This window comes from Hippocampus zosterae, chromosome 1 (genome assembly GCF_025434085.1).
Source record: "Hippocampus zosterae strain Florida chromosome 1, ASM2543408v3, whole genome shotgun sequence".
Classification (NCBI taxonomy): domain Eukaryota; kingdom Metazoa; phylum Chordata; class Actinopteri; order Syngnathiformes; family Syngnathidae; genus Hippocampus; species Hippocampus zosterae.
Genome location: NC_067451.1, coordinates 6,059,321 through 6,087,132, shown reverse-complemented (window position 1 = coordinate 6,087,132; position 27,812 = coordinate 6,059,321). Strand labels below are relative to the sequence as shown.

At 44.7% G+C, this 27,812-nt stretch overlaps 1 protein-coding gene and 1 long non-coding RNA gene across 32 annotated transcripts in view; one reads left to right on the top strand and one right to left on the bottom strand.

Moving 5' to 3' along the window:
- LOC127604875 (receptor-type tyrosine-protein phosphatase delta-like) overlaps window positions 1–27,812 on the top strand; it is a 313,271-nt gene that overhangs the window by 30,149 nt on the left and 255,310 nt on the right. The window lies entirely within an intron of this gene.
- On the bottom strand, window positions 23,415–24,776 carry LOC127605349 (uncharacterized). The gene is made up of 2 exons (XR_007963569.1): window positions 24,501–24,776; window positions 23,415–24,017 (listed from the first exon to the last, which is right to left on the bottom strand). It is a non-coding gene; the product is annotated as an uncharacterized LOC127605349 (long non-coding RNA).

The following is a 27,812-nucleotide window of genomic DNA, read 5'->3' as shown; positions in this document are numbered from 1 at the left end:
GCAAAATATCCGGCCTCATGCATCCTTTTTTTTTTGGTCTTTTTTTCCCCCCCCCTACCCCGTCGTTATCCCATCGGGGGATATACATGTTGTCATGCTCCAATTAGAGCGAAATAACAGTGGGCGATGACTCTCACCAAAGCGCTCCTCCTCATGACAATAAAACAACCTTAAAACTTGAGCGCTAAAAGGGAATGCCGACTAACTTTTGTTTGCACCCATATCGGATTTGCTTCCAAAACCTTAGTTCGGTTTTGGGTTTAATCATCACTAATCAGTCGTTTTCAGACTGGAGTACAGAAGCGTATGGATTTAAAATTTTGCCTGCCGCGACTTGGCCTCGGTTTGCCTTCCAAAATAAACAAATCAATTCATGACGTTGGTGGTTCCTATTGAGGCGAGGCCGTGGTCCATAACCGTTTAAGTGGTTCTTTTTCTGTCTGCGAAAGTACCCGCGCTCGGGCTGCAGACACGATCCGTTCCGATGTGAAGCGGGCACTCGCCTCCAACACGGGCACAGTTTGAGTGACACCGCTGTCGTATTTAGCTCGCAGGCCGTCAGATGGCTTTTTCCGCTCAGGAGTTTTGACACAATGAAAGATGTGATATTTTCTTGTCAGCGCGGGTATTAGAGACGGGGCGTCATGATAGTGAACTGATAGGAACAAGACATCTGTAAATGATAAGCTCGCTTGCTGCCAAACTGACAGACAGGCTTTCTGTACAATCTCTGATTTGTTGTTTGATGGATATGTAATACAGTCCACACCCGCCGATTTACTGTTTACTATTCACAAACTGACCCACTTTTGACATGAATTATGTCATTCACTGCCGCGGATGCTAACCTTTGTTATGTTTATGTATTTGCTTGGGCCCGGTAGTCCAGTGGTTAGCACGGCGGCTTCACAGTGCAGAGGTACCGGGTTCGATTCCAGCTCCGGCCTCCCTGTGTGGAGTTTGCATGTTCTCCCCGGGCCTACGTGGGTTTTCTCCGGGTGCTCCGGTTTCCTCCCACATTCCAAAAACATGTGTGGCAGGCTGATTGGACGCTCTAAATTGTCCCTAGGTGTGAGTGTGAGCGTGGATGGTTGTTCGTCTATGTGTGCCCTGCGATTAGCTGGGAACCGATTCAGGGTGTCCCCCGCCTACTGCCCGGAGACGGTTGGGATGGGCTCCAGCACCCCCCGCGACCCTAGTGAGGATCAAGCGGTACGGAAGATGAATGAATGAATGAATGTATTTGCTTTAGATTTGATGTCAGCACTGCTTTTGAGTCAAAGACAAAGATTAGATGGTGATTTTTTTTTGTCTAGATGGTTATTCCATCCCTATTTATCAATTGTTATATGAATACGGATAGAAGGACCAACCCATATTCTTCCAATGCTGATTCCCAAAGAGTAGGATCCGCTTTCTTTTGGTCAGCTTGATGCTTCCTTCGTCACATCCGTCAAAATGCTCTGAAACAGCCTGCGCTATGTTTGAAAACGGCTGCCTCCGAACGGGTTTAAAAAAATGCAGCAATACACATTGATCCTAGGACATTTTTGGAATGTAGTTACTCCACAATTCCTCCTCTACTTCCCAGACAAACCCGCAAAGTAGTTGGCGCTAACTGGGGAGCACTTAATAGGCTTTGGTGGGAAGTGAACCCATCCGACTCGTAGCGCTGGATGTTTGTTCGTCTGCCCTTCCGACTGACATGTCTACAGTGCACCGCGGGCGTCCCAAGAGCCGACCGCTCTCATGTTGCTGTGCCGAACATAACGAGACTCGACACGCTATTTACCGGCAAGGAGTGGACTTGCAATAAGTGTACTCGAAACCTGCGTGGCAACGAAGCCGCACTCTCTCAACACCCAAACTGTTCCAGAGGGGGTGGTTGGGTAGGGGTGGGGGGGACTTAAAGCTGGTGCACTTCTGAAGCCTCATTAAATTTTAACCCGTGGACTTGAAGTGACAGCCCCCAGTAGAGGCGGCAAGTCTCCGGATTTTTTGTTTTTTCTTTTCTGCAGGATCATGGCGGTTTTGTAAATATGGGTGGGATTTATCAGGCTACATTGGACAGAAAATAGTCCTAAAACTGAACAGAACTGTTAATGTTCGGGTTTTATTTTATTTTTTCCAGCGGTCGTCAAATCACCTCAGTGCAGGTCAGTGGTTTTTAACCTGGGTTCGATCGAACCCCAGGGGTTCGGTGAGTCGGTCTCAGGGGTTCGACGGAGCCTCTGCCGTAGAGGGTAAGACACACCCGACTCAACATGTCAATTAGTTACGACACACCCGCTAGGTCCATCACTGGCTGCAGATGATCACAAGACATTGCTTGTCCAATCAGTGCTGTGGGAAATTTAATTCGCTTCGGAGTCGTGTGACTGTCATGATAGCACGTCGTTCGATTTAAAAAAATAAAAAGTATCCTTGAAATATTCCCTTGAAATTTTATTTCATTTTTTCTGTTTTTAAGAACTGTGTTTTCTTTTATATTTTGAATTTGTAAAAAAAAATTATATATATACCTGTATATATTTATTTTTCACTATTGAAGGGTTCTGTGAATGTGCATGTCAACTGGTTGGGCTCAGTGCCTCTAACAAGGTTAAGAATCACTGGTCCAGGTGTTCAATGTATCAAGGGTGTGATAAAGTAAGAAATTTTTATTTTATATAAATAGCACAGATTGATCCCACAAGGCAAATTCAGTCTTCAAAGACTGGATGGCAGTTTGAGAAGTTTGACGAACTGTTCACGTGCAGCTTCGCCCTTATAGGCACAGCGGCCACCAAAGTGGCTATCATGCTATCATTGCTATTCATTCATCTTCCGAGCCGCTTGATCCTCACTAGGGTCGCGGGGGGTGCTGGAGCCAATCCCAGCTGTCTTTGGGTAGTAGGCGGGGGACACCCTGAATCGGTTGCCAGCCAATCGCAGGGCACACAGAGACGAACAACCATCCACGCTCACACTCACACCTAGGGACAATTTTAGAGTGTTCAATCAGCCTGCCATGCATATTTTTGGAATGTGGGAGGAAACCGGAGCACCCGGAGAAAACCCACGCAAGCCCGGGGAGAACATGCAAACTCCACACAGGGAGGCCGGAGCTGGAATCGAACCCGGTACCTCTGCACTGTGAAGCCGACGTGCTAACCACTCGACTACCGGGCCGCCCTTCATGCTATCATGTTACAGGTAATTTAATATCAAATGCCCTGCATTGAATTTAGCTGGTTCTGGTCCTGTGATGGCACACGTCTTCCGAATAACAAAAGCAAAGGTCTGTTCCTTCTTACATACTGTCCGTAATGTTTGAATTCAGTTTCGTGGGTTGCAACAAAGTCATTGCACTCCTGAGCTATTCCAAATGTTAACAGTGTGCCAATTAATTCGCTCTGCGTTGCCTTTAATTGCCTTCAGCCTTACTTTTCCACCAGCGGCATAGCAGACACCCCGAGGAAATAGATCTCGGGAAATATCACAATTTAATTTACCACCTGCGCACTGACAATTGTCATTCTTCACATCTTGGGGGAGGCGTGAAACACCCCCCAAAAAGAAGAAAAATTGACTTTGTTGATTATTCTCGTTTTATTTCAGGACTGTGGCTCGGTTTTCTCATTCCGGTGCGTAATTTGACACTTGACAAAGTGTTGCGAGCTTCACGGATGGATGACTCTATCTATCGGGTCTGCCAGCAGGGTTTTGCCTTGAACTCCCACCTTCTCTCACACACAGTTACGCTGTCGTTGTCCTTCAGTTAAAACACATTTTTTACGAATTCAAGTCCACCCTGGCCGGTGAGAGATCGAAAAACTTTTGCCTCAGACAAATTGTGCAGGGACTGCTTGTCTTGTCCGGAATCATTCTTGAGTGTTTTTCTTTTTTTTTTTAGCAATCAGCTTGTCGTGGCCCCTTTAAGAAACGAGGACAAGGGCAATGTGCTGTGAATGAAAGTGACCGTATACGAAACCCAATTCCGCCATTCCGTATCTGGTGGTAGATCTCTTGTCTCGCCCTCTTTGTTCTTCACGTGTGGCATCGTCGGAAAGAAATAAAGAAAACCCCAGAGTTAACTCTAACTTCATGGATTTTACTTGAGGCCTGCATTGTCGATGTCGAAGATAATCGTGGAAGGTCACCTGGCTCCCCAACGGGGTGCATATCGCTCTATGCGGCCAAACGCACATGACAATGCCAACATGCTCATTTGCCGGGGGGGGGGGGGAGTTGTCATTGAGCTCATCATTTTCCTCTCAGAGTAGTTCGTGTTCTAACCTGGTCGTCTGGCAAGGCTCCACGCCACCTGTTGACGAAAAAAAAAAAAGCTGTGTGTGTTCATAGCTCATTTAGCATAGCATGATAGCATGCGTTTTTTTTTGTTTTTTGTTTTGGTTCATTATGCGTCATTTGGCAGGGGAATTCTCCCAATACGGCTGGTGGCATTTACTTCTTGGCCATCTGTCTTGATACTCCGCTCTGGTTCTTTAACCCAAGTTGTGTGGTGAGTTGACATCTGCTCTGACCATTTCACAGCATACCTGGACAGATGGGAAGCCTTGCAAAAGCAGCGCCAACATTAGCTTAGCGTTCACGAGGGAGATTATTAGGAGGCTAGAAATTCATGGAGAGCCATCTCGTTATCTCTGCGTCCAGCGTCCTAGACGCATAATTTTCCCGTCAGACGCGCTGTTCCAAATAATGTGCGTTTTTGGGACGCAAGGACATTTCTCAGTCCCAAAAAATCCAGCAACGATCGCATTTCATAATCGCCGTCATTGTTATTTTGATCTCGCATGACGAGAATTCCGTTCTCGCGAGACGAGATTGCCGAGTTCGTCCGTCACCCTGTGGAAAGCAGACGATTGCAAAAGTTGTGTAACGTTAAGACAGGTATTGCGAAAGTTTATTGCGGAGATATCACAGAAGAAGCAGCTAAAGTTGGATAATTTTTTTTGCGACAATAATCTTGCATGCCTGAATGATTTAAATTTTTGCAGCATTTCTTTATGAGAACGAATGTTTATTATCAATGTTTATTGTTGCTGTTTGTATTGTTATCATATGCAATTGAATAAGTAGACCATTTCAGAATTTGAAATTTGGGACTCTCTAAAGGCATAATGGGACTCATACTTTTCTGATCAGCGATTCCCTGGGGGGGGGGGGGGGGGCGGGGGTAGTCCAGTTGTTAGCACGTTTCACAGTGCGGAGGTACCGGGTTCGATTCCAGCTCCGGCCTCCCTGCGTGGAGTTTGCATGCGTGGGTTTTCTCCGGGTGCTCCGGTTTCCTCCCACATTCCAAAAACATGCGTGGCAAGCTGATTGAACACTCTAAATTGTCCCTAGGTGTGAGTGTGAGTGCGAATAGTTGTTCGTTTCTGTGTGCCCTGCGATTGGCTGGCAACCAATTCAGGGTGTCCCCCGCCTACTGCCCAAAGACAGCTGGGATAGGCTCCAGCACCCCCCGCGACCCTAGTGAGGACCAAGCGGCTCGGAAGATGAATAAATGCCTAATGGTACTCATACTTTTCTGATCAGCGATTCCCTGGGGACTCACAGTGCTCAAACTGAAAAATTATCACTGCATGGAGGCAAAGGCGATTGTAGTTTTGAGTCGGGAATGAAAGTGAGGCGTGTTTGGGAGCAGCAGGAGTTGAAATGGAAAATTATCCATCCACCCAATATTCACCCAATTTAATCATAGCGTTCAATCAGCCAATCAACCGTACGCTTCCCAGATACTCACCAATGCACTCTCCAAGAATCCGTCTGACCAACCAAATAATTTTTCCCGCGAAAACTCAACCTTTCCATCCATCCTTATCTTCTGTTGCTGCATGGCGGGTGCTTTTCGTGCAAGTTGCATCGCCAACTTGCGTGTTTTATAACCGAGAATCGCTTCCTTTTTTTTTTTTTAAATCAATATTTTGACTGCAATTGGCAAGCCAGTAAATGCCGCCATTTACCAAAGCAGATGGCGCATCACTTTGTCTTTTCAATAGGTGACCATGACAACACAAACACGAGCCTTTTATTCTCAACTACTCGAAGGCAAAATACGCCAACAGCCCCTTCTGCACAAATTGATGCGAGACCTTTTCAGTTTACAACATCATAAACCTCATCTGACGACAATCTGTCGCCGACAAAATTCTGACAAGCTGCGCACTGGTCAGGTCGAAACACCCCTCTCGGTTGCACTATGAGGAGGTGAAGCATATCATCGTCTTCCTCCGGCATCCCCCTACCGCCATCCTTTCCACACACGTCCCCTCGCCGCAAGCGTTCCCGAAAGAAAGCAATCAATAGAGCGTTTGCACCCAAACGGTTGTTATTCTGTAATAGCTGTCGTGACAAGCCCTCGCGGGTAAGCGGGTCAGATGTATTGATTTGATCAGTTCATAAACATGCTGTCGGACAGCTCCCGGCCCAGTATTAAGATTTTAATAACTCCTTGGCTTTAATTCTACAGGAAATGTTGTGAGAGGTTGGCTGGCTGTGGAAATAGCTCTCGTATAAATCTTGTTCAGCCCACTAAGTGTGTGGAGTTATAAAATGCCTCCTCAGCCGAACTGCCATGCCAGGAACCTGCTCAAAATGCCACAGCACAATTGACTGCGTCTCAATTGGGCTGTGGCAATGTCGGCGGACATTTTTTTTTAAACATGAGGCATTTCCTCCGGTTGCACGATCATCTTGAAATGTTGGCAGTTTAACATAAATTGAAAAGGACTCGGGGAGCCCGGTAGTCCAGTGGTTAGCACGTCGGCTTCACAGTGCAGAGGTACCGGGTTCGATTCCAGCTCCGGCCTCCCTGTGTGGAGTTTGCATGTTCTCCCCGGGCCTGCGTGGGTTTTCTCCGGGTGCTCCGGTTTCCTCCCACATTCCAAAAATATGCGTGGCAGGCTGATTGAACACTCTGAATTGTCCCTAGGTGTGAGTGTGAGCGTGAATGATTGTTCGTCTCTGTGTGCCCTGCGATTGGCTGGCAACCAATTCAGGGTGTCCCCCGCCTACTGCCCGAAGACAGCTGGGATAGGCTCCAGCACCCCCCGCGACCCTAGTGAGGATCAAGCGGCTCGGAAGATGAATGAATGAATGAATGAAAAGGACTCCCCTTTTTTTTTTTTTTGTTACAAATGGTCAATGCTTCAGGGGGTGAGCGGCCGAGGCCGTGTGCCGGGCCGTTAAAAAGTTGAACTAACCAACAAACGTAGCTCATGACTGATGGAGAATAAGATTGATGCAAGTGATATTCCCCAGTACGGGATTCTCATGATGATGAGACGGCGCCCTTCATCAAGCCGATATTGAGACGATGCAATCGTGCGCTGTGTCTCTCTCCCTCTCTCGCTCTCTTACTAATAAGCAGTGCTGTCTTCTTCATGCATGAGGGACCAGAGACCGTCTCCCTCCCCGCTTCCCTCCCTCAGTCAGACACACTGCAGGGAAGATGGATGTGTCAGTCAGCATCGTCTCATCTCATCTCATCTTGGAGGAGAGTCACCCCCACGCCCCCCCCCCCCCAAAAAAAAAATTCCCACAAATGTGGAAGTCTGGAGTGGTCCAAAATATCTTGATGGGATGCCGAATGGAAATTTTGGGGTTGATAAGGGCGGCAGCCCAACCTATGATTCGTCAAGTAATTGAACCTTTTGACTCAAAGGTGTACCGTAGTTGAAAAGTAGAGAAAAGCCATGAAAAAAGATGTTTTGCAGGCATGCAGGGGTTTAACCTTACCTTATCCTAATTCGAACCCCAAACTCCATACCTAACCCTAAACCTGAACAAAAACCTAATCCTCACCCTAACCCAAACCCGTTAACTCAAACAGTGTGATTGCAGATTGTTGCGTAGCGTCACAAGACTCCTTCCCCTACCGTGGACTGGAACCCGCCTTGGAAAAACACCGAAACGAGAACAGTTGGTTCAGCTCATCTCCATCTGCCCCTCCTTTGCTGTCATGTCAACGAATAACAAGCTACCTCGGCCCCGATATCCAATTATGCTAATCAATGGTAGGATGCAGATATTGTTGTGGCAGGTCGGAATATGCGCTAATACTTGTGGCGCTCTATCGCATTCCAATCCTGGATGAAGGACAAGGTGTCCAAAATGAGTCCGTCGGAGCTGTCAGAATCTATTGCACAGTGCGATTTGCAACAGGCATAACGGTATGATGCGTTTCTCTCTTTTTTTTTTTCCATTTAATGAATTTCCATCAAATGAACTCAATCACGATTCTGATTGTACATCGTCTTCCCACCTCCCCGCCAAAAAAATATTTCCCTGGCTATTAGTCATAGATATCATTTTATCGTATTTTCTCCTGACTATAAGGTGCATCTTCAATGAAAGGTCTATTTTAAAGCTGTTTTCATATATTGGGCGCACCACATTATAAACTGCATAGAATAGAAGCTAAAATAGTAGCTGCGGTTGTGTTATGTATCCACTAGATGGAGCTTCGCTAAAGGGACTACAATACAATACAATACAATACAATACAGCTTTATTTATTCAGAGCCTTCACAAGCGCTGCGGCTGTAACAAAGCCATTTGAATTGGTCACAAACATGGACCTGAAACAAATGGCATTACAATACAATAAATGAAAGACAAATGTTTTGAAGACAATTGATTCAACAAAAAGCCACACAAATCTCATCGGCTCACATCCACATGGGTGTAAATATCCTTTGTAATTTTGCTTGTCTCCTTCTTCCCTCATTTAGTCAGACGTTAAATATGATTTTGTTATATCATTTTAGTGTCGGGCAGAACCCTGTGAGGTGACAATTGGTTCCTGCTGCCTAATCACCACTAGATGGCATAAGAACACTAACAGGGAAACAACTTAATGGGAAATATAAAGAGACCGTAACACCATATACAAGGTGCATCGGATTATAGGGCACGGTATCGGCTTTTGGGAAAATTGAATGCTCTTAGGAGCGCCTTATAGTACGGAAATTACGGTAAGTGTTTACTGACACAGATGTGAGTGTATTGAGATAAATTAAAGAAAATAACATGACATTTAAGATCCGTTCTTCTCCGCTCTGTCTTGTGAACTAATTTGGCATGTTCGCGAAGGTTCAAAGTCTCAAAGTTGGAAGGGTAGAACAATCTGAAATGACGTCTTTCTCATCTGGTTCACACATTTATGGCGCTCACTGGGGTGGGGTCATCTCACAAATAAATGGCGGATTCGCCCAATTCGCAAAGTGCAAAGTTGTGTTATGTGTATGGCCATTTGAAGCGTTTTTTTTTACTCTCACACCCAAGCGTCAGACTCTTTCAATTCAGGTCAGGGCTCTTCTGCAATCACAGGCAGAGTGATAAAGTGATCCCACTTAATACAGCCTCGCCTCAAGTGCCCTATGGATCTACAAAGGAGTTAGGGAGCTGAATGCAGTGCGGACTGGAGGCTAAACGCAGCCTGTGCTTTCCTAAAAAGCGCTACAATAAGAGACAAAGCAGACCCATCTGCTCATCTTATTTCTTCTCACATTTGGGTCGCGATAATAACCGCGTTCGACTCTCTTTGTAGTTCATTTAATTGGCGAAGGGCTTCATCATGCCGAATAATTCAAGACTTTGTGTTCAGAGTAGGCTGGGATTTAACTTAATCAGTCCAGGTTGGCGGTTGTCCCCCCCCCCCCCCCAAAAAAAAATAAAATAAAATTCGGAACCATACCGATTGTTCCTATTTAGTTGCAGCAATTTTCTGCAACCAAGTTGAGATCATTTTTGGCTTCTGTGAGGTGAACTTGTCCACTATTGCTAAAAATTGTAACTTTCAATAGGTTATAATTTCTGAGTCATCTTACATTACCTTAAAAAATAAACGATTCACATCTTATTTGCCGCTTTTTGAATTAGCTTGGGGTCAGAGCAACAGAGAAGGTACAAACACACTCGTTGCTCTCTGCTCACCATGCATACCACCTGTTTCCCAAAGTTTGCAGTAGTCTTGGTCAACCTTTTCAGTTTTTTGTCCGAATTGACCGGAGCACCCGACAACAATAACTACAACAAAAAAAGGAAACTCACCTCATTGAATAATCGCAATATCATCATATAAGTTCGGGAACAAATCTGTGAAGGCCACTGTTCATGACTGTCACGGATTACGAAACAATATCAAAATGTGCAGTTTATTGTCCGTGGATTTGTGTTTGCTGTTTTCTACGGGTGCTCCGGTTTCCTCCCACATTCCAAAAACATACGTGGCAGGTTAATGGGACTCTCTAAATTGTCCCGAGGTGTGAGTGTGAGCGTGGATGGTATTTTTTTTCTGTGTGACCTGCGAGTGGCTGGCAACCGGTTCAGGGAGTCCCCCCGCCTACCGCCCGAAGACAGCTTGGATAGGCTCCAGCACCCCCCCCCCCCCCCCCCCCCGTGACCCTCGTGAGGATAAGCAGATTGGAAAATGAATGAATGAATATTCCAAATTAAATACTTTGTGCAAATTTCTGGCTGGATCCCCAAGTCGAAATCAACTAAAATCAATCCAATGTACCCCTGGATATTTTACCAAAGAGTGAGGGCTAAACCAAATATGTTTTATCACTATCCTTCACGCCCACCTGCCTCACTTGTTCTCGACTCCTCCTCCCTGGCTATAAATAGACACGGTCTGATTAAACACCAAGGCTGTGTTGCGGAATGAGAGATGGCGAGCGTAAAGTAACAGCCGTGTGCATGGAAGTTAAACGCCGCAGCAGATACCTTGAACACATGCTCCGGCAAGATGGAAGGGGGTGGGGGGGTGGGATGCGACACGGCCTTACGGTTGCTAGCAGCTGTTTGGGGTACGTGGGACCTGGCAGGTACAAATCGCCGGGGAGCTCAACGCAGCTTCGAATCCCCCCCACCGCCGCTCCGTTGGCCTCATTTATTTCCCTCCTCCTACTTCCTCTTCCGCTCCAGACGCATCTTTGTCGAACACGCCCCGCCTGAGCCCGAATGACTCTCGTCCATTTTGGATTTTGTACTCTCGAGTGTTGTCACGATGACGTGTCTTTGATACTATCCGCGCGTCAAGTAGCTTGCTCTCGATGATGAAATGACACTGTCACAAAAACCTAAGAGAACAGCGGAATTATCGATGGCAATCTATACAATTCAATATTTTGAAACAATAGTACAGTTATTCACTCACAACTGCTGAAGCTTGAAGCTTTGTTGAAAATAAAATGCTTTAAAAAGATTTTTTTCATCGGATCATTCATTCATTCATCTTCCGGACCGCTCGATCCTCAGTAGGGTCGCGGGGGGTGCTGGAGCCTGTCCCAGCTGTCTTCGGGCAGTAGGCGGGGGACACCCTGAATTGGTCGCCAGCCAATCACAGGGCACACATAGACGAACAACCATCCACGCTCACACTCACACCTAGGGACAATTTTAGAGTGTTCAATCAGCCTGCCACGCATGTTTTTGGAATGTGGGAGGAAACCGGAGCACCCGGAGAAAACCCACGCAGGCCCGGGGAGAACATGCAAACTCCACACAGGGAGGCCGGAGCTGGAATCGAACCCGGTACCTCTGCACTGTGAAGCCGACGTGCTAACCACTGGCCGCCCCTTCATCGTATCATCGTTTGAACAATTCATCCTTTCTTTTCGAATTTGAAACTGTGCTCAATCGTAGTTTTGATTCATTTTGTGTGGTCTTCTCAAATGCACTGTAGGAATGCGACAGTGAACAGGTTGATAGTCCTGCCACACTTTTTATTAATGCCAACTTATACCGTGGGACTGCCAATAAGCTGTTTAGAATGAATTAGCACATTTTTAACAGCATACCTTACCATGAAGAAAAATGGGGCAATTAAGGTAGAGTAACACCCTCACGTGTGGAGAAGGACAAACAGCCATTGCCATTTCATTAAATAAAAACAAAATAAGTCACTAATGCCACTGCTCCCCGTCTGACACTCTGCGGGGTGGAAATAAGGGGAGATGGAGTCGCCGGGCAGGTGTTTGGCAACGCGTTGGGGGAATAGAGCGGCTCAGCGGCACATTGGCAGATCACAGACGGCTTCAGATGCAACCTGGTTGCGCGCCAAAGCCCCGCGTCCCCGCGCAATCTGGCCCATTCTCTCCCCCTCCCCACCCGGTGGCAGACGCGTCAGTGACGAACGCTCAATCGCTCCTTCCCACGCATAACGAGCTTCAATTGAGATGGACCACGTCTGATGTACTTTTCTGACGCGCGTGTACCAGCTTCGCCTGTCAAACGCACAACGTGAGATGAACGCACCATTTGCACCATGATTAATTCACACCTATGCTACATAAGATATTTCTTAATATTTTAACTTAATTTGGATTTTTTTTTTGAGGAAGAGTGTGACTGGAACGAATTAATTGCTTTTCTATTCATGTCAATGGGAAAAGATGATTTGGAGACATGGTTGAGGTCACGGAACAAATACAACTTGTATCTCAAGGCACCAACATACTTCTGACAGCTGTTACTCCTTTCCACTCACTGGTTGCCAGGACTTAAGTGTCATCTCGTGGCATGTTAGGGCAGTACAAAAAGTTTAAATGCTAAGTAGTAAACTGCTACTCGGCGGGGGTTCACTGGAGGAACAGTCATTTGAGTGGTGTTCCTGTTTTGCTTCAATTGAGATGGACCACGTCTGATGTACTTTTCTGACGTGCGTGTACCAGCTTCGCCTGTCAAACGCACCATTTGCACCATGATTAATTCACACCTCTGCTACATAAGATATTTCTAAACTTAATTTGGATTTTTTTTTTTTTGAGGAAAGGTGTGACTGGAACGAATTAATTGCTTTTCTATTCATGTCAATGGGAAAAGATGATTTGGAGACATGGTTGTGGTCACGGAACAAATACAACTTGTATCTCAAGGCACCAACATACTTCTGACGGCGGTTACTCCTTTCCAATAACTGGTAGCCAGGACTTAAGTGTCATCTTGTGGCATGTTAGGGCAGTACAAAAAGTTTAAATGCTAAGTAGTAAACCGCTACTCGGCGGGGGTTCACTCGAGGAATTTGAGTGGTGTTCCTGTTTTGGTGGCGTGTTTTGTCAATAAGCTCGAATCTGAACTACACGCAGGTGAGGATGAACCACGAGAGACAAATATTTAGACACGAGCAATCGAAAAGTCACATTTTCATAAAATGTTTTCTGGAATGTCTTTGGATGAACAGCAGCCTCCAGGAAATCGGGTAATTACAGGTACATCCTAACTCTGGGAGGCAGTTATTGTTGACGATGCACCCGGCGACTATAAGATGCAGGGAAATACAGCAATAATCCTAGCAAGTGTTCATTATTTTATAGATTTCATTGTGTGCTCTCAACACAAAGAGATCTGTTTGCTGCTCTGGGGAAGAAAAGACAAAGATTTAAAGTCCACCTCCCAACATCCAAAAATCTGCAGTCTCCTTCAATGTCTTTCCATGTCCAGCCGAGACCTTGCAGCCTTTTGATAAAGTTGCGGGATGCTCTGGATCCTCGCTGTGATGTATGTCCATACCGCACCACCTCCCCTTGGAGCCATTGCTTGAAAAAGGCCAGCGATGGAGTCGGCGTGTCAAGCCAAAGGCGTCATCTGAATCATCAAAAGAAAAAAGGGAAAAAAAAAATTAAAACCCAAAAGAGTCTCTTGTTTCATATTGAAATTAGACTCCGACAAAAAGACGCCTGATTTGATTATCATTGTCATGTGAGTCACGGAGCAATGACTGAGCGATGGCAATTACTCAGTCGACGCATGCGTTTAATTACGGGGGTATTAACCAAAAAAATAATCCCTCGGTCACACGCAATGAGGATTTGGCGAGGGGAGGAGATATGATTACCCTCTTTAAATCTATAGCCATAAAATTGGGTTGAGGGGTTGCAATTATGTCGCAAATGCCTTGTTTAGCAAATCTCCAATTGCATGCATAATTTTACACTTCATGACTTCCAGCTCATTAGGGCACAAGAGGTGCTTTTAGGAATCAACGCTGATTGGATTGCGCCGTGTTCTTCGTGCGCCTCTAAATGGAACAACAATGCAAATGACACATGCGGTGATGTCGAATGAGGCCACGGTAATTATTGCGCACGGGAAAATTGTTCTGTCCGTACACCGCCATGTCGTCGGAAAAAAGATCACGTTAACGTTACGCTGACATATACCTTTAAAAGAAAAGTGTGTCATTCAAGCCCCGCCCCCTCCCCCCCAAAAAAGTTTACAATTGCCAAATATAGCAGCAAGTACGACACTAGCTGGTTTACGTAAAACACCCCCCCCCACCAAAAAGGCTCCGAATTGATTCCACAAGATGGAGGCAAAGCAGTCGTCTGAACGAAGCTTCTTGTTCTTGATTTTACTGTTTGGTGCTTTCTACCGCCTTTATTACCGATTTGTCTTACTGTTTATTCATTCATTCATTCATTCATTCATTCATCTTCCGTACCGCTTGATCCTCACTAGGGTTGCGGGGGGTGCTGGAGCCTATCCCAGCTGTCTTCGGGCAGTAGGCGGGGGACACCCTGAACTGGTTGCCAGCCAATCGGAGGGCACACAGAAACGAACAACTATTCGCACTCACACTCACATCTAGGGACAATTTAGAGTGTTCAATCAGCCTGCCACGCATGTTTTTGGAATGTGGGAGGAAACCGGAGCACCCGGAGAAAACCCACGCAGGCCCGGGGTTGTGCATGTAAAATCGCTCCATGTACAGCACTTTGTATGCAGCGATGGCTGTTTGAAAGTGCTCTATAAATAAAGTTGACTTGACTTGAATTCTCATTGAACTTCAACATGGATGGCGGCAAATCACTTCTTTTGTCGCAATAGACTTCAGATTTTTTTTCCCCGTGACCTTGTATCTTAAATCTCTTCTTTCTTCTGTGGGGATTATTGGCAGTTGGCAAATCATCTTCATGGAGTCACAGCGCCATCATTCTTCCGCCACAAGAAAATCAAAGTGCCTTGATGACGCTCGGCTGTTGTCACATCTGCTGCACCATCGAGCAATGGCGCTCTGACGTGTTGTCTGAACTTTTTTGGGGGGTAACACGAGACGAAAAATTGGCCAAGTTGCACCTCATGTCTCGAAAATATTCAAGGTGCATTTCTATCGCAAGGCAACAGTATAGTTCCAAAGCAGGACATGTGCTTATCATTTGGCCCGAGCACAAAAACTGAAAAACTGAGTTTTTCAGAGAATATTGGAGAAGTGGAGTACATTTGCCAATGTCAGATTGCAAATATGTGGGCGCTCATTCATGAATAGTGTGTTGCAAAAAATGAGGGGGATGAATGTCCTTTAGTCAGCGTTGTCCTGATACCAGAATAAAAATGTCCTGGCTGGTGCACCTGTCTCAAAAACACTCCATGATCGGGGGTTGCTATAGCAACAAGAGCCCCTCTTCTGATTATATTGCGAGGCGGCCCACCGACATAACCTACATGGAAGTTTTAAGTCAAGTTGTGCTATCCTTTTGTACAAAATGTGCATCCAAAGCTTTTTATTCGAATATCATTTACCCAAATGGACGAGCGCGACCTGCTTTGTCCTTTGGCTTTTTCACGCCGATAACATGTGACATCACACACGGCACAGGGCGCCACGCAGCCCGCTAGCCACCGGGAACTTTGACGTCTCCGATGAAAGTGGCCTCTGGGGTACTGCTGACCTTGTAATGGACACACACACACACACACACACACACAGACGCGCGCCTGCACGGAGTGACCCACCACCCGGTGTGTCAGGCGTGACAGTGAAGCAATGAGCGGAGCTTGTTGGACACGCTGAGTCGACATCTCGGGGAGCTCCACTCGTGAGAAGGACAGGATCCTTGCGGTTCTACGCAGTTAATTACTAAGCAGCCGCAGCATTTGGCGCAGCAAAGTAATTTTGGCCTTTTTCAGGGGACTTGAATTCATCCCAATTTTTTATTATTATTTTTTTTAATGACGGTTGTCATGGAAAATCTCAAATTTGATCTTATATCACTGGTTTTCGTGGGTGTTTTTTGGAGATTAAAAGTGTGGCCCAGTGGTCCACTAGGAAGCGTGCACAGTGCAGAGGCGCAGCGTTCAATTGTGGCTCCGGCTTTGCTGTGTGGAGTTTGCATGTTTTCCCCGTGCCTGCCTGGGTTTTCTGCGGGTGCTCCAGTTTCCTCCCACATTGTAAAAACATGCATGGAAGGCTGATTGAACACTGAAAATTGTCCCTAGGTGTGCTTGTGAGTGTTCGTCTGTGTGTGCCCTGCGACTGATTGGTTACCAGTTCAGGGTGTCCCCCCCGCCGACTGCCCAAAGACAGCTGGGATAGGCTCCAGCATGCCCCACGACCCTTTTGAGGATAAAGCGGATCATAAAATGGATGGATGGATGTACATTAAAAAAGTTAGTTGATTGAATTAGAACACACACAAATGACTACCATTTATCATATCTATCTACTATAAAAATAATAATAGCTCGAGGTGGAGGCGGGAAGTCCAGTGCATGCATTTCGACGAGAGCCAGTTTCAGCCACATGAAATATGGCATCAGCACGAGTAGAGGTCTTAAGAGCCCATGTCAGAAAAGACAAAGGATGTCTGACATTTTGTTTTGAAATACTCACAAATCCACTGACACAATTTGATATGTGGGCCTGTTTAGCATCTGTATGCTAATGTCGATTAATTCAACATTCTGCCTTCCAGTGGAAGAGCTTTCTCACCACACGTCACGTCTCTGATAGATGAACAAACATTATTTGTCGTGATGAAATGTCTTTGACACCCTGGCAAATTTGAATGATCGAAATTAAAAAAATAATCACCAATGATATGAAAATAGAAAACCAAAATCATGAAAAAAAAAATCAACCTAGTCTTTCTGCTCTTGAACGCTGTTGGCTCAATGTGCTGAAACCACAAACCCGCTCAGTGGTCAACCGTCAATAAAATAGCACTGCTGCAACTCAGTTGTCACCTGGCAACAACGAGGCACTCTAAAGTGCCCTCAGCTAGGCGCCCTAACGCAGCTACGCCAGTGGACGATCCAGGGGAAGGTATTTTTCTCGATATTGATGTAGACAAAACTGAAAATGTGGAAAATCAATTTGATAAATGTTTGATCGCTTCACCTTAGTACTACATAGTTCTCAGTTATTTCTCGTTTTTCAGCAATTGCCTTCAAACATGAGGATTCTCTGAATTGCCTTTACGAAGTCTTTCAGTGAAGTTGAATCATGTCCCAAAACAACACGTTAGTGGTTGGGGATCACTGAACTGTACAGCATATATGAAAGACGTCAAAATATTGAAGTGACCCCGGCTGACATTTAACGGTGACATTACATTCCTTTGCAATTTTCAAAGAACTAAAGTGAGAGCGCTAAAAATAACAGGCGTTGTGAATCAACATTCCAGTCCACTGGAAGTCATTTGTCTTCCATCAAATTTGGTTTTGAAGCTGCCTTCCTGTTCTTATCACATTTGGCAAGCCGTCTGATGTTTATATGCAGTTTTCACAGCAAGCGCCCTGAAGGAGAGAGGCAAACATTACGACCCTTTCTCCCGCTCGCAGACCGAATGGAGAACTTGGCGTCAAAGCGTCTTTATGATAATGAGAGAGAAAGAGAAAGAGAGAAAGGCCAAAACCTTCAATTCCGCTGGGGCGTAATGTTGAACCACGCATTCACCGTGCAGTCACATCCAGTTCAGTTCTGTGGATTGGTAAAGCCTGGTCTACTTTGCATTCCCACTCTTGTGTGGTGTGTCAGTGGGTGCAACGTACAGTATGATGATGTATCCCACATGATAAAGAAAGAGCAACAACGGAGTAAGAATATGATGATTGTTTTATATTATGAATATTTTGCAGATAAATTTCAGAGTTACAGTCTACTTGCATTGGATCTAAAAAGATGTTAAAATTATAAAATGGCACAGCTGCGTTCCAGACAGGACACTGAATGTCATGTTTTTGTCATAATTATATTTGTTCTGTCCCGAATTTGCAGTTAATCAAAATTTTAGTGTTGCATTTAAGTAACACTAAAGTAAGGTTAATATTCCGATGCATAGTTAAGAGTATTTCTTTACGCAACGTAACTTTAGTGATTTCATTGCAAGCAGCGTAGTTCACAACCGGACGTGACGTCATGAAAATGGAAGACGCGGAAGCAGGAAGTCGAGCGTTAGATCGTCACCAAGAGAGAAACGTATGGTACTCAAGTTTAATCCAGCAAAATCCACAGACATCTCACGCCTTTGGTAGCATCGTGGGTATGTACAAGTTCGTGTCTTTACCGATGAGCAGTTCTGTCATGCTTTCTGTTAGAAAATGCTGTTCCGCAACATGCACAAAAAGACATGTTTGGTTTTGAGCGAGCGCTCGCTAATTGCACTAGCACGATGACGCTAGTTTCGCGGTCGAGGTAATGTTAGCTAATTGGTTATTAGCTAACTGGTTCATAAAAGCGTTTTTATATACACGGCGAATTAAGTTTTTTATTGTAACATCTGTGCATGGTGTGAATTGAAAGTAATTTTGCCTCACCTTGTATGTTACAGTTTCACCTTTTTCTGCATCATTGAACCTGTGGACTAAGAATAACGTCTTCAGAGTTGTGGTGTAGATGAGTTTAGCTGACTGTTCAAATCTGGCCGGGACAGTACAATATTCAAACAGCAATGTATGTAACAACTTTACAACACTACTATTCATTTTTACATTCAAAACAATGTTTTGATTAATATTAAATACAATACAATACATGCTGATTTATATAGCGCTTTCACAACAGCGGCAGCTGTAACAAAGCGCTTAACAAAACAGTTAACATAAAGTAAAATAATAAACATATAAAATTTATTATTATTTATTAATATTATATTAATTATTAATAATTTATATAATTATTTATATAAAAATAATAAAAGTAAAAAAGTAAAATAAATAAAATAAGAAACACAACACATAAAAGCAACACTGACAATTTGAACGAAAACAGATTTGGATGGCATACTTGCGGTCTTGGGTACAGGTGGACCAATTTGGGAAACCTCTTGTGCTGTGTTGTAGTTTATATTTAAACCAACGCTCGTTCACAACTTAAACAACAACAACAAGAAAACAAATGTCGGTATTATTTATCAGGCTAAGACCAAGAAGTCGCCATTTTGCAGAACTCACAATTGCTTGCTAACACTGATGCTCTGAAAGTAACATATTTATCTTCACCCAGTTGAAATAGCAACATAAGAATATGGGCTGTTGCCATGCCAACAGTGCAGATTGATGCAAATTTTATACAAATTATTTATTCATTTTTTTTTGGAAAATATTTTCTGAGACTATGAACTGCATCATCTTGTTCTTTTCACAATTGTGACACAGACTAAAGTTGCTTTCAAATCGAAAGTAATGCAATGGCATCAGCTCATGGTGTCCATATACACATACAGGCACACGTGGTTGATTTGGGTCTCTAACGTACACCCCTGCAGTACAAATAAATCCCGTTTCAAATTTCAGCAGAGAGTGGCACTAAAGTTTGATTGAGCCGCTCCAATGCAGTGACTAAAGACTCGCGATTACCTGCTCTTCAATTATTCATCACAGGACGACTCCCCGCGGCGATTTCAAGGGTTCTGAACACGCATTACATGACTTTCAAGCCATTTCCTGTTCTTAAGAGGAAGCACTCCCCGCCCCGGCCGCATCCGATAAGCGGGATCGATGCGCTCTCTCGCCTTTGTCATGCCGTGCCCCTCGCGTGAGATCTTGTATCTCTTCACAATTAAGAGTGGGCAGTCACTTTGTGGAAGGCCAAGTGAAAGAGTTGGGGAGATCTTTAAGCAAGAATGTGTGGCGGTTTTCCATCTCCTAAATGGAACGAACATGAGGTAGTGGGTCTTTAAAAAAATACCAATAAAACATCAAATAAAAAATGCAGAACAATATGGTCCATCAGCTCATGCGCTGTACTTTCCACCCCAGGTCAAGGTAGGCTAACGTTTTTATTTATAGCCGTGATTCATACTTTGCTGGTGGCTGGCCAAGGCCGCTTGTTGCAATCACTGGTACATGAATATTCTGCAACGGCTGGCTGTTTTACGGCAGATGAACATTTTATTATTCAGATCGTATTCTCCTTTTGAACAATACATGCCGTGTTAAGCACAAACATGACAGATTTCAGCCTTGAGGAATTTGAATGAAGGACAATTCTTTCTTTTCTTTTTCCAGATACTGATCTTTTGGGTGGTAAATTAAGTGACTTGGAATGTTAAAAAAATGCAATATGCAATAAAATGTGCACACAACACCCCCCCCCCCTACACATTAGTTAAAAAATAAATAATTGCAGAGTAGTGTTAAATTAAATCAATTCATTCAAATTAAAGCCAGTATAGCAGCACAGCATCCGGCACAGCGAATGAGGAAAAAAATTATGCTAATACTTGAGGTGTGATCATTCCCCCTTGCCGTCAAACATGGGAGTGACAGACGGCAACAGTAATCCCTGTCTTGTTTTTGGATGCTAAATCTCAGATTAACGCCCAGGAAATGTCCATACGTGGGTCAATGCACTCCGAGGCAAATTTTGGAACAAAGTCTCCAGATAGTCGCATGGCTGGTTTTCCACCTGACGTGTCTGAGCAGGATCAGCTCGATTCAACGCGGCTCAATGAAGGTAGCCGCATTTTAAATCGGGCACCCTATTTCCGATCATACGTCGTTTGATTTTGTTGCATGAAATAAAATCTTGCAACCTATGGGCAGTGGAATGCCACTTGGAGAAAATAATGTGGTTCATCAGCAAAGTACACTCAGAAATTGTAGTGGTCAGATTTTTTTCTTTTTCCATCCAAATTTGGTCCTCGTTTGCATAAACAAACAGACAAAACAACCCAAAGAAAAAAGTGAGTCTACTAGTCATTTCCAGGAATCGGTTTGAATATTTTGTAAATGTATTTCAAGGGTTCAACAAACTGCAAGGCGTACTCCACCGCTGTGTTTTTGCAACAGCTCCAAAAGCCATAACAATCCGCCCACCCCACCACCCCTCGTCAGTTTTCTTCGGCCGCAATTTTGCTTATTTAACAGCCACGCTTACTAAAAAAATAGCATGTTAAGTGTGACTTGCTACTACACAAGCCACAAAAAAGGCCAAATAAAGTGAGGAACTGTTTTTATAAGGCGGCCCGGTAGCCCAGTGGTTAGCACGTCGGCTTCACAGTGCAGAGGTTCGGAGCTGGAACCGAACCCGGTTCCAGCTCCGGACTCCCTGTGTGGAGTTTGCATGTTCTCCCCGGGCCTGCGTGGGTTTTCTCCGGGTGCTCCGGTTTCCTCCCACATTCAAAAACATGCGTGGCAGGCTGATTGAACACTCTAAATTGTCCCTAGGTGTGAGTGTGAGTGCGAATGGTTCTTCGTTTCTGTGTGCCCTGCGATTGGCTGGCAACCGATTCAGGGTGTCCCCCGCCTACTGCCCGGAGACAGCTGGGATAGGCTCCAGCACCCCCCGCGACCCTAGTAAGGATCAAGCGGCTCGGAAGATTAATGAATGAATGAATGAATGACTGTTTTTATAATGGTGTGCTTTTATTTTCCCCAATTTATTCAAGTGTCTCTTAGCAGACTAGGGGACTTATTGCTTTGGGTTGTTAATACTTGATGGAAATTTGACAGAATTCAGAGAACTGTTTGTTCCTCTCGCCTCTTTGCTGTAAAGGAACATCTTCAATGAAGGTAAAATTTGTGTGAAAATATTCATTTATTTGCTTCATCAGTCATTTATATTTCACACAGTTTTGTGTGTAACGCTGTAGTTAATCACAAAGAAAACATTGTTTCGTTAATATTTTGGGATGTCCGGAATGGATTAATTAGAACTACATTACCCCCTATGGGAAATATTACTTTGGATTTAGGACAGTTTGGTTTTAGTTGAATGTCCTGGAATGGATTCATTAGGAAAAAAGACAAAGTACAACGGTCACCCTCATGATAATTCTGTGTCATTTGAAGGAATAAAGGAAGAGGAAAAAAAATCATCTGAATGAAGTCAACAGTATTTATAGAGCACTTTCAAACAGCCATCGCTGCATACAAAGTGCTGTACATGGAGCGATTTAACATACACAATGAACAGTAAGACGAATCCGTAATAAAGGCGGTTGAAAGCACCAAGCAGTAAAATCAAGAACAAATCTAAGTCATGCTGAGTCGAACGCCAATGCAACAATGAAGCATTGTTGTTTAAGTCAATGTATGCACATCCACATGCAATGCATGTGTGCCGTTGACCTATAAAGTTTATTTTGCTTCTCTGCACTGGTTTCTTGCTTTTGCTGACATTGCCCCAACTTGTGAGGCAAAGGCATCATTCTTAAAAGGTGCAGCGGTTTTAAAAAAAATGCATGCACGCCATCAGCCAATAATGAAGTCGGCCAACGGCGGATCAACTTGATTTAGAGGATGATTGAGCACACCTGAAGGTGACTGCGATCATGACTTTTTTGTAGGATTCAAAAATCCAGTGGATTCGATGTCATTGGTTTATTTACACATTGGTGGAAAGTGTCAGATCTCACTTACGCCGTGGAGGTGGCGGGCTGGTCGGGTCGAGCAGAATGCACTCTCTGTTTTACGCCATCCTTTTTTATATGCAGGGTGGCCGAGGGTTAAAGACACACGCCCGCTTGTGAGAATTATTGGCTCCTACAAAGCAGCCGTGGAAAGAAAATAATTGTCTTCAGGAGGATAACAATCGCATGTTCGCCCCGCAACGTGGCTTCAATGCAAACCAAATCTGGTTGATCCTTAGCCATGTTTCATTTATAAGATTCCCGAAGGAAGCCTGGTTTTATATTCATGGCTTCGTTACTGAATTGCGAGGAAGGGGCTTTGGCGGCGCTCACGAGGAGATGAACACGGGGCCGCACGGCCGCGACGTTGATGATATGCAGCCGACGCTGTTCCCCTGTAGGCGCTTTGGATTTTATGGAATGAACCCCTCCTTATCTATTCCCCTCCAGCTCTGCATCGCGAAATGGCGCTCACAGGCGCCGGAGTTGAAATCACTTTAACAAACAGAAATACGCATCGGCACAGTCAAACACACCGGACAGCGCAGTTGGCAAATATACACTTTAGAAGAAGAACAAAAGATACTTGTGTCGAAAATACAGAAAAGTCAAAGTGCAGCGTCAACTCGAGCAAACTCGAGAACATTCATTCATTCATTCATTCATCTTCCGAGCCGCTTGTTCCTCACTAGGGTCGCGGGGGGTGCTGGAGCCTATCCCAGCTGTCTTCGGGCAGTAGGCGGGGGACACCCTGAATCGGTTGGCAGCTAATCGCAGGGCACACAGAAACAAACAACCATTCGCACTCACACTCACACCTAGGGACAATTTAGAGTGTTCAATCAGCCTGCCATGCATGTTTTTTTGGGAATGTGGGAGGAAACCGGAGCACCCGGAGAAAACCCACGCAGGCCCGGGGAGAACATGCAAACTCCACACAGGGAGGCCGGAGCCGGAATCGAACCCCGTACCTCTGCACTGTGAAGCCGACGTGCTAACCACTTGTCTACCGGGCCGCCCAACTCGAGAACAAGGAAGGACAATTCCGCACCTCCAAACGTCGTCGCCAAAACACGTTGATATAATAAATGGCTCCTTCAGATGAAGAATCCACCGGATTAAGCATTTCGGAAAACGGAGTGTGTGTAATGTTCCCAGTCAATAAATGAAGATTTAATCCCAGATTGAAATGAGCTAATTTGCTCATTTATTAATGATGGGGTATCTTCTTCACCAAGCACTAATTACAGCTCGTGGCCATTAGTGTCGGGCGTAGCCGAGAAGGGGATTAAGACAAGCATACTAAAATCTGTGGTGAAACTACATGCAAATGTAGCTCAGGGTCAAAAAAAAAAAAAAAAAGAACTGAGTGAGTCTCTCATTAAAAAAAAAACAATTCTGCACTGACTTTTTTCACCACTCATTTTCTACCTTGTTACCACTGGCTCCCCATTCATTTTAGAGTTGTTTTCAAGATCCTCCTCTTTGTTTTCAAATCTCTGAATAATCTCGCGACACCTTACCTCTCTGAGCTCATCTGCCCCTACACGCCTGTCCTGCGCCTCTGGTCTGTGGACCAGACATTATTAGAAGTACCAAGAACTAAACTGAAGCTCAGAGGGGATCGAGCCTTTTCTGTTGCGGGTCCCTCTCTCTGGAATGACCTCCCACTGAACATTCGGCAAGCCTCCTCGCTGCCCATCTTCAAAGCCATCCTCAAAACTCACTTGTATTCTTTGGCGTTCGACTCAGCATGACTTAGATTTGCTCTTGATTTTACTGTTTGGTGCTTTCTACCGCCTTTATTACCGATTTGTCTTACTGTTTATTGTGCATGTTAAATTGCTCCATGTACAGCACTTTGTATGCAGCGATGGCCGTTTGAAAGTGCTCTATAAATACTGTTGACTTGACTTGTGCTCCAATTTTACGACCGGAAAAAAAAGGGGGGTCAATTGAAAAAAAGAAGAAAATTGCAATTTAAATATTCATAAGTCTCCTTTGTCTTGTGAGATGGCGGGATTCCATGGTGGATTATGACAATTACCTCTCATTGTAACCTCTCCATGTCCACGGTCGCCCCCGCCCCCGTCGCTCTGCAGGCGCCCTTGCAACCTTAACGTAATTAGAAGGTTGCGAGAGGATAGCAACAGATGGGAATGCTGTACAAGACTGAAGCCTTTCCGATCTTCTTGAACGCGAGCGCTCAGATTGATCCTGATGCCGTGCCAAGAGCAGCCAGAGGATGATTGCTTTGTGTAATTGGATGTCGACTTTTGGCAAAAATGAGCTATTGTGTTTTCGTGTTTGTTTTTCTTTTCTTGTTGTTGTTTTTTTTTTGTCTAACTAAATAAAAATCTAATTTGTCATTTGCGCCTGCCGTGAGATCGTCACAGTGAATCCCAACATCGATGGCACATCTGGATTATCAATTCATTTCAAGGCACAACGTGGCAGGGGGTTTGGTTGTACTTTTTTCAGGCATCGATGATTGGTTCTGGGGGGAACAAAATCTTTTGTGATGCAGTCCAAATGTGTAGTTCCAGTATAATTGTAAAGGGGTGTCAAATTTATTGCAAATTTCCAGATGGGCTGCAATAAATTTGGTCATTCGCAGTAGTTCACCAAAAGCACAGGTTTCTGACCCAAAAGGTTTTTGTGAATAAAAAACATGTCAAGATGAATATTTTTGTCACACCAAAAATTTTAAAACAATAAAAAACATGAGGCCCGGTAGTCCAGTGGTTAGCACGTCGGCTTCACAGTGCAGAGGTACCGGGTTCGATTCCAGCTCCGGCCTCCCTGTGTGGAGTTTGCATGTTCTCCCTGGGCCTGCGTGGGTTTTCTCCGGGTGCTCCGGTTTCCTCCCACATTCCAAAAACATGCGTGGCAGGCTGATTGAACACTCTAAATTGTCCCTAGGAGTGAGTGTGAGTGCGAATGGTTGTTCATCTCGGTGTGCCCTGCGATTGGTTGGCAACCGATTCAGGGTGTCCCCCGCCTACTGCCCAAAAACAGCTGGGATAGGCTCCAGCACCCCCCGCCACCCTAGTGAGGATCAAGCGGCTCGGAAGATGAATGAATGAATAAAAAACATGAGTGAGAAAAGAGTTTGAGAGTAAACGAAAAACTTTCGGTCAGTGACGGTGACTTACATGGCTCACATTGAAGATCTGTGCGTCTTTTACATGCAGTTTTTTGTTTTTGTTTTTGTAGCTCATGGAACACTATCTACGATCTACCACGACAAATTCTCTGCTTATGTCTAGCGTGTACATACTGTGTCGGAGTTTCAGGTCTCGGTCTGACTTCCGACTTGCGGCTCAGTAACCAAAGCTGACTCATACCTCAAATGTTGGCACGTGACTCAAAGCAAAAAAGCCGAGCAAGCGACAATTTGGGTGCCTGTAAGTCATTGGCTCACTGTAATCGCATTAAATGAAAGGGTTCGTGAAAGGGTTATTTTATGTTTTTTGTTGTTGTTGTTGTTGTTCACAAAGGGTTACTGCAAATAAAAATGTCGGACTGCATCTTCTGTTTTTTGGGGCGGCAGGATCAAGGGCCCTGTTTCAAAGACATTTTTAATCAAAGTCAATTTTATTAATAGCTTGAATAAAATGAGCTTTAACCTGTAACCAGAAATATAAAAAAAAAAAAAAATCACTAAGTTTGATGCTTTTGCATTTGAACTCTTCTTTTAAGACTACCGATGCCAATAGAATGAGATTTTTATGCATGAAAAAAAAAAAGCTTGAATCAAGATATCTTTCTTGGCAGTCGAACAAGAAGCATATTGTTGATTTGAGACATTTAACCTTGGTTAGATTCGAGTGGAGTAAGACATCATCACGTGGACTCCCGGCACGTGATTGGTTTCACCGATTCGGCGGTCACCTCTGTGTGAGTTCCGCACATGTGAAAATGATTTCTTTTGCAGTGATTCCGTCCCCCACCCCCTACCCGCCACCCCCCCCCCCCAAAAAAAACTTGGCTGACCTTTCTCTCGGATACATTTTTCTCTCGAAGGAGCAACAGTGACGCTCTCCTGCCAAAAATAAGCCTATTAAGGTCTTTTTATATGAAGCCTGCCACTCCCATCATTTTTAAAAATGTTTTATGACTGATTATCACTGCTCACATTTAAATGTGCGTTGTTGTTGTTTTGGTGGCGCAGTTACTTGGGCTTATTTTCTTCTTGAATCCAAAATGTGATGGCCTATTTATCTTCGACGCAAGTGCCGAGTCTAGAGTCCACTGAACATTTTCAGTCAAACATTTTGAACAATAACGAGAGGGTAGGGGGAGGGGTAGGCGGGGGATGGAGAAAACAGCATCCACTGGAATCGGCTGAGTTGTCTACTTCAAAGACGTAGTAGTTCCTGGCCCACCGTTTACTTTTCACTCGACCGTCCGTGCCTGCAAATACAGTTGTTGCACTTAGATGTAAAGGGAGTGTGAGAAAGTGCCGCGATGTTTTGATGAAACCTTTCACAATAGCATGACAGGGGAATCAAATGGGGAACATGGCTGCCTCACTCGATGGAGTGCTCGCTTGTGAAAAGCCGTCACACGGAGGCGAGTGAAGAGATACTGGCCCGCATCTCCATCCGCGAGATAAGTCGCATCCCAAACTGCAGTCTTCCAGAACACTGCCGACAGTAATTAGAAATTAGGCTGGCTCACGAATGCCGGGTTCCTGTGCATCCCGGACAATGACGCGGATCTCCCAACTGGGACCGGAACATCGCATGGGCGTTCCGCTCCGAGCCTGTTTTCCTCTTTGCTTTTCGATCATGATCGTCATCCGTCGGGAGGCATTAAGACGGGCAACATTTGGTCAAAACACATTAGCAGACATGGAATGACGTAAAATTGTGTTTAAAATAATAGTTGTGTGTTTTTAAAAAAAAATGCCGTATTTTCCACACTAAAAGGCGCACTGGATTATGAGGCGCACCTTCAAGGAATGGAGTATTTTGTAATTTTTTAAAAAATATATTGAACGCACCGCTGTTATGACACACAGTCTACAATGCATCCACTAGATGGAGCTACGCTCAAGGATATGCCAACAGAACACTTCACTACACCCTGATTTATATAGCGACGATAAGATGTCAGTAAAACTTTTTAAATAAAGCAGCGACAGTAGTTCACTTAACCAACAGCAAGTTATAACATTGACTCGTTAACGTTGAACTCTCTTGCCGCTGCTCTATTTCAGTG